A 6,780-nucleotide genomic window follows, 5' to 3' on the forward strand; every position below is an offset into this window, starting at 1 on the left:
TGCAGGGCCTGGTGTAACCAAAGGGACATTGTAAAACTGAGGGGCCCCTTGGAACCAAGGACATCTTTGCAGATGACACCAAGCTGGATGTGCGTGTTGATCTGCTGGAGGGTCGGAGAGCTCTGCACAGGGCCCTGGACAGGCTGGATCCAGGGCCCAAACCCAACAAGGTGAGGTTTAACAAGTCCTAGTGCCGGGTCCTGCACTTTGGCCACAACAACCCCTGCAGTGCTACAGGCTGGGGACAGAGGGGCTGGAGAGCCGCCAGGCAGAAAGGGACCTGCAGGGACTGATGGACAGCAGGCTGGACATGAGCCAGCAGTGTGCCCAGGTGGCCAAGAAGGCCAATGGCTCCTGGCCTGGATCAGGAATGGTGTGGCCAGCAGGAGCAGAGCTTCTTTGCAAGCAATGATCTGTTCCCAGTTCTGCACCCAAACATTGCTGCTGCAGCTTCAGAGAAAGCAACAAAAGGGCATCTCTGCAGAAAACTGTGCTGGGAGACCCTTGACTTCCTTCAATGCCACTGAGAGTGCAGTCCCTCATTGGCACACTCTGTGGGTACAGGGAAGGTGGAGAGAAACAAAATAAGAAATGGCACAAAAAATGACATTGCTGTGTGGACAACATCAAAATGCAAAACAAAGAAAAATACACTCCAAATGGAAAAGAACAAGAAGTATAAAAAATTACTTTTATTACAAGTGATTTGCAGAAACTGGCCAGCAGTTTAATGTTTCTGAAAGCATTCAGTCATCAGTCACCTCACTGCAGCCTTGAGCTCCTGGTTCCTCAGGCTGTAGATGAGGGGGTTCAGGGCTGGAGGCACCACCAAGTACAGAACTGACAGGGCCAGATCCAGGGATGGGGAGGACATCGCAGGGAGCTTCAGGTAGGCAAACACTGCAGTGCTGACAAACAGGGAGACCACAGCCAGGTGAGGGAGGCAGGTGGAAAAGGCTTTGTGCCGTCCCTGCTCCGAGGGGATCCTCAGCACAGCCCTGAAGATCTGCACATAGGAGAAAACAATGAACACAAAACAACCAAAAATTATACAGCCACTAACCACCAGAAGCCCCAGTTCCCTGAGATAGGAATTGGAGCAGGAGAGCTTGAGGATCTGTGGGATTTCACAAAAGAACTGGCTCAGGGCATTGCCATGGCACAGGGGCAGGGAAAATGTATTGGCTGTGTGCAGCAGTGAATAGAGAAAGGCACTGGCCCAGGCAGCTGCTGCCATGTGGGCACAAGCTCTGCTGCCCAGGAGGGTCCCCTAGTGCAGGGGTTTGCAGATGGACACGTAGCGGTCGTAGCACATGATGGTCAGGAGGGAAAACTCTGCTGTAGCGCAAAAAGTGAAAAAAAAAAGCTGTGCAGCACATCCTGTGTATGAGATGTTTCTGGTGTCCCAGAGGGAATTGTGCATGGCTTTGGGGACAGTGGTGCAGATGGAGCCCAGGTCGCTGAGGGCCAGGTTGAGCAGGAAGAAGAACATGGGCGTGTGCAGGTGGTGGCCGCAGGCTACGGCGCTGATGATGAGGCCGTTGCCCAGGAGGGCAGCCAGGGAGATGCCCAGGAAGAGGCAGAAGTGCAGGAGCTGCAGCTGCCGCGTGTCTGCCAGTGCCAGCAGGAGGAAGTGGCTGATGGAGCTGCTGTTGGACATTTGCTCTGGCTGCACATGGGCACCTGTTCATGGAGAAAGGACAGGGACAAGTCAGGAGAGGCTGCTTGGAGCCAAACCTGGGCCATTCCCTGCAGCCTGTCCTGCTGGGACTCAGCCACCCTTGTTCCTGCTCTGGGAAAACCTTCACCCAGGTCCCTGCCCCTGAGCTCCAGTTGTGCTGGCTGAGTGTGCCAGGAGCAACCCAGCCTGTGTGTGGGGGCTCTGGAGGAGCCATCCCTGCCCTGCTGCCCTGGATTTGTGGTCCTGTGGCAGAGGAACAAGTCTGGATATTCAGGAGTTGTCAGGGGAGTCACTTCTACTGTATAAAAGTGCAGTACTTTACTTGCTATCATCTCCACTCACACTTCTAAGGTAAACAGATGGCAGGATATGATTTTAGGAATACTTTTCCTACCCACACATCATTCTTGGCTCTCTGAGTTTAGAAATCCCCAGTATTCCTGCTGCACTCAGAATTTGCCACAGAGAGATGTGAGAGGCAAAGGATTCCCTGTGGCTGAGGGAAAGTGAGGGGCTGGATGGGCTTGTTCCCCCAGCACTGCTCTGCTCAGCCCCCTCTGCTTCCCTGAGCATCTCCCTGGGCCTGGACATCCCCTCCTGAGAGGTGCCTTGTCCCTGCCAGCGCTCACAGAGCCCATCCCACCCTGTGTGCCCTCGGCCCGGCCCTACAGAAACCTGCCTGTGTGCAGGGCCCTGGCTGGGGAAGGCTCTGTGTGCAGCTGGGCAAGGGCAGCTCAGGAGAGCCCTGCTGGGCCCTGCAGAGGTGATGCTGCTGCTGCCCAGGGCTGAGGAGTGGCTGAAGGCCCTTTGGGAGGCTCCCAGCAGAGACACTGACCAGCCAAAATCACAGTTCTGGAGTCTCTGTAAATGTTCTAACATTCCTTTGATGATGCTGTGCATCCCTTTCAACTCACAATGTTCTGTGAATCTGGGATTACAATTCCTGTTCTGCTTCTCTCATCCCCCTGTTGTCTATAATCAAAAGAGAAAAAAAAGAACCCTTGCAACAGTGTTAGAACAGTGAAGTTAAAACCAGACCTTTATTGGAAGCTTCCAGGTGTCCCAGAGGGGATGAGGAACACCCAGCCCCTGATTTCAACAATTTGTTAATGTTGATTATTTAGGATATTTAACAGGAACATCCAATGGGAGATTCATTACCCAGTTACACAACCCTGGCTCAACCCACTGGAATAAGTCCAGGGCCTTCTTTGTCCCTGTTTTTCTTATCACTGCTTACATTCAAAACCCAAAATACTCTTCTTGTGGGTTCTTTCTCTGATAAAAAGATTATATAGCACTTTAAAAATGTATTTAGACAGGTTATAGTTCTAAAATCTAAGAGAAGGTAAGGAAACATACTAGAGTTAATTAAGGATCATAAATACATTAAATATATAATAGTAGTTAAAAAGAGTTATTTAAGAGTTTAATAGAGTTAGTTAAGGATTATAATTTTAAAACTACGTAACAGTAATTTACAGAACTATGAATATATGAAAAATATATAAAAAGCAAAAATATTTTTATCATCATCACAACTTCATCATCTTTCTCCAAGCAGAAAATTGAAAACACTCTCAGAAAAGCTCCTGACCTTTACAGCAAACCCAGGCTTACCTCCTTTGGGAAGTGTCCTCCGGAGCTGTGCCCAGGCTGGTCTGGAGCTGGGAGCAGTCCTGCCCCAGCCAGCCCCTCTCAGCAGCAGCACCTGCCCTGCTCAGGGTGGCTCCTTCCCCCCACAGCTCCTGGCCAGCGCTGGGAGCAGCTCCAGGGCCGGCTGAGAGCTGTCCCTGGCAGGCAGCAGAGTCCCTGGCCCAGCACAGCGCCCTGGGCTGCAGGACCCTGCTCTGCAGGACAGCCCTGGGCACCCCTGGCTGCTCTGCACAGGAGATGAGCAGAGAATGCACTCACGGGGTCTGTGGGCATTGGCATGTTCCAGCTTTAGCAGATCTCTCCAGGAGCTGCAGCTGCATTGTCCTGCAGCCAGAGGTTCCTGTGCCAAGGGCTGGCAGTGATTCTGCCCCAGGCACTTCTCAGCCCCTTCCCAGCCCTGACTGATTGAAGCTCTCTGTGCCTCTGTGCTGTGCCCAGGCTGGCTGCAGGCAGTGCCCCAGCCCTGCTGGGCTGGGAGAAGAGCTGCTCAGCAAGAGAAATGTGCTTTTGAAGCTCTGCTTGGTTACCAGGATCACCCTCTGTGCCAGGAGCCCGGCCCAGCTCAGCAGCACAGACACAGCACAAGGACTTTAATGACCCTCTGGGGCTTTGTGCTCAGCCCTGAACATCAGGCCCTGAGAGGGAGCTGCAGAAACCTCTGGAGAACTCCATGTCAGAATCCAACTCCAAAGTTTCTTGGACTTTTAATGGGTCCCACTGAGGGACACGACTGAGAAAGTGTCCCCAGGCCCCAGGCAGAGCAGAGAACTGGAGGCACTGATGCCAGGTGGGGACAAAGAGAAGCCAAGTCTTGGTGCCCTGGGGCACAGCAGGGTCTGTGCCACCAAGGGCTGTGAGGAGACACCTTGTCCTGAGGCCCTGGGGCCTCCTGGCACAGCCCCAGCCAGGCTGGGCACTGTCAGCCCCTGGTCCTGCCCTCAGCATCCCCCCCATGCCCACATCCCAGTGGCCTCAAGGATCTGCTGGAAGGAGTCCCTGGGGAGCTTTGGTCAGGAATGGCCCTGGGGGCTCCTTCATGCTTCCAGGGACTTCAGGTTTTTCAAAGGACTTTGGCTTTTGCTTTTGCCTTGCAGTCTCTGAGAGCTTTGTGCAATCATGGCTTCCAATTATCTGCTGTAATTAGTCCCTGGAGAGGCTTTGTCAGTAACAACACTCAGTGGGGCTCATTAATGCTTCAAGGTACTCAGTTCTTTTAAGGTACTTGGTGTTTCACTTTTGTTACAGACTTTGTGAGAAGTTTATGGAATCATGGCCCCAATTATCTGCTTTAATGAGTCCTGTGAGAGCTTTGTACTGACACTCAGTGGGGTTCATTAATACTCTGAGATACTCAAATTTTGTGAGGTTCTTTGAATTCTTCTTCCAAAACTGAGAGGTTTTTGTGCCATTTTGAGTGTCTGAGAGGTTTTTGTGCCATCCTGGCCTCCAGTTCACTCCTCCAAGGAGTCCATCAGGAACCGTTGTTGGGGATGGATCTCAGTGGGTCCCATTAATACCTCGAGAAACTTTGGGGTTTTTTTCTGACTTTTGCCTCCTGGAAAGGTTTGTGCAATCTCCTCTCAGGCCCTGAGGTTCCAGGGCTCAGCTCCAAATGCACCACGGGGCTCATTAGGATCAAGCAAGTCCTGACAAACCATGGCTGTGCCTCGATTTCCCTCTTGTCTGGGGCAGTTCATCAGGAAGATTTCTATGGTGGTTTCCGTTTGCCTATTTGATATTTCTTAGTCAACGCATCAATTAGTGTGGTGGGTTCAGTGCTGGCTAATTACCAGTGCACTCACTAGAATATACTTACTCATTTCCTGCTGTGAGATAGGATTAGGAGAAAGGAAAAGTGGGCTCAAAACTTTAAAAGAGTGTAAAGAAAAGTTTATTAACAGTAACTAAATGAAAGAGTAATAAGAATATGAACAAAACTTTCAGATCACATCCTCTCTCCATACAACCTGACAATGTAGAGACAAAACCTGAAATTTTCAAGTCAGTTTACCACCTCTAGAATATTCTAATCTTTCTTCAGTTCACATCAGGAGAGAAGTACCTCTTGTTAATGTTATGGAGAATTCTCCACAAGAAAACATTTATCTCATGGCTTTTCATTTCCATGAATAGCCACTGCCTGGAAAAATCTTCAATTGTGAAGTCCCTCCCATGTTTTCACAGCTTTTCCCACAGCTGTGTTTAGCGGCCATGCCAACTTATGGGGTATTAGTTTCAAGATGAGCTGTTTAAGAGCAAAGGATCTCTTCATCTATTTATGAAATCATCTTAATCTCTGGGAACAGACGCCTTCTTTTCTCCCTGAGGGCACAGGGTCTCATCACTCTTCTCTCTTTCAATGTTCAGACTTCTCATGAGATCACAGCTACTTCAACATTTCCCTACTTTAGCATGGAGGCCTTTGCTGAAACAAGTCATCTCCTCATACTTTTCAATGCCTTATAGGGAAAAAGATTGTCTGATGTATCAATGACATCCTTCTCCACAGCTTTAGCAGAGGATTTCAGCCCCAAGATCAAGGCATCTCCTCATCCCTCCCATCTGGGACTCAACTTCCTCTTCCCTGACCTCAGTGTGTTCATGTTTCTCCTCTGTGTGCCTGCCCTGTGTCCTTTTCTCTCACTGGAGGGAGGATGGCAGCACTGGCAGAGTCAATATCTCCCCCTGGGTCTACAGATGGCTATTTGACTCTGGCTGGGCTTGATGTCCAATTCTTATTTTGGCCATGCTTCCTGGACATGAGGACCAGTTCTTTTCCATAGGAATGAAGGAACAGAGTCCCACTGTTTTAGGGGCAAATGAGAAGTGACCACCTAAGGACAAGGCCAGCCAGAGCTGCCAGATTTTGTTCTTAGAGATACCCTTGAATATAGGAAATTTTTTAGGCAGAGTATCAGTTTTGGCAATGGGCATCTGAAAAGACAGACAGTTCTTTTCCATACAGAGGAGAGCACGGAGCTGCAGTTCTCCAGGAGCTGATGAGAAGCAGCCCTTGACATCCCAAGATCAGCCAGACCTGTCAGGTGGCCCCTGGGAGGCCAAGCCAGCCAGACCTGGTCCATGTTCCCTTGCTTCCATGGGGCCCCACAGTGTCCCAATGGTCCCTGGCTTCCAGGAGGCCCTGAGGTGTCACAATGCCCCCTTGGTGACACCAGGCCCTGAAGGGTCGGAATGATCTCCATGGTTCCATCAGGCCCCACAGAGTCATAATGGTCTCTGGGTCCATGAAGCCCCGCGGTGTCACCATGGCCCCTTGGTTCCATGGGCTCCAGTGGTGCCACAATGATCCCCTTGGTTCCATGAGGTGCCCACAGTGTCACAGTGATCTCCATGGGAAGGAAAGCACCGAGCCCCAGTGTGGCAGGGGCAGCCACCAGAGGCCAAGGCCAGCCAGACTTGACGGTACTGACAGATTTTGCCTG

At 50.9% G+C, this 6,780-nt stretch overlaps 1 pseudogene; it reads right to left on the reverse strand.

The window, feature by feature from the left end:
* Nucleotides 1–757: 757 nt before the first annotated feature.
* On the reverse strand, nt 758–2,280 carry LOC144248777 (olfactory receptor 14J1-like; annotated as a pseudogene).
* Nucleotides 2,281–6,780: the final 4,500 nt, after the last annotated feature.

Source organism: Lonchura striata, chromosome 36 (genome assembly GCF_050655825.1).
Source record: "Lonchura striata isolate lonStrDom1 chromosome 36, ASM5065582v1, whole genome shotgun sequence".
Taxonomy (NCBI): domain Eukaryota; kingdom Metazoa; phylum Chordata; class Aves; order Passeriformes; family Estrildidae; genus Lonchura; species Lonchura striata.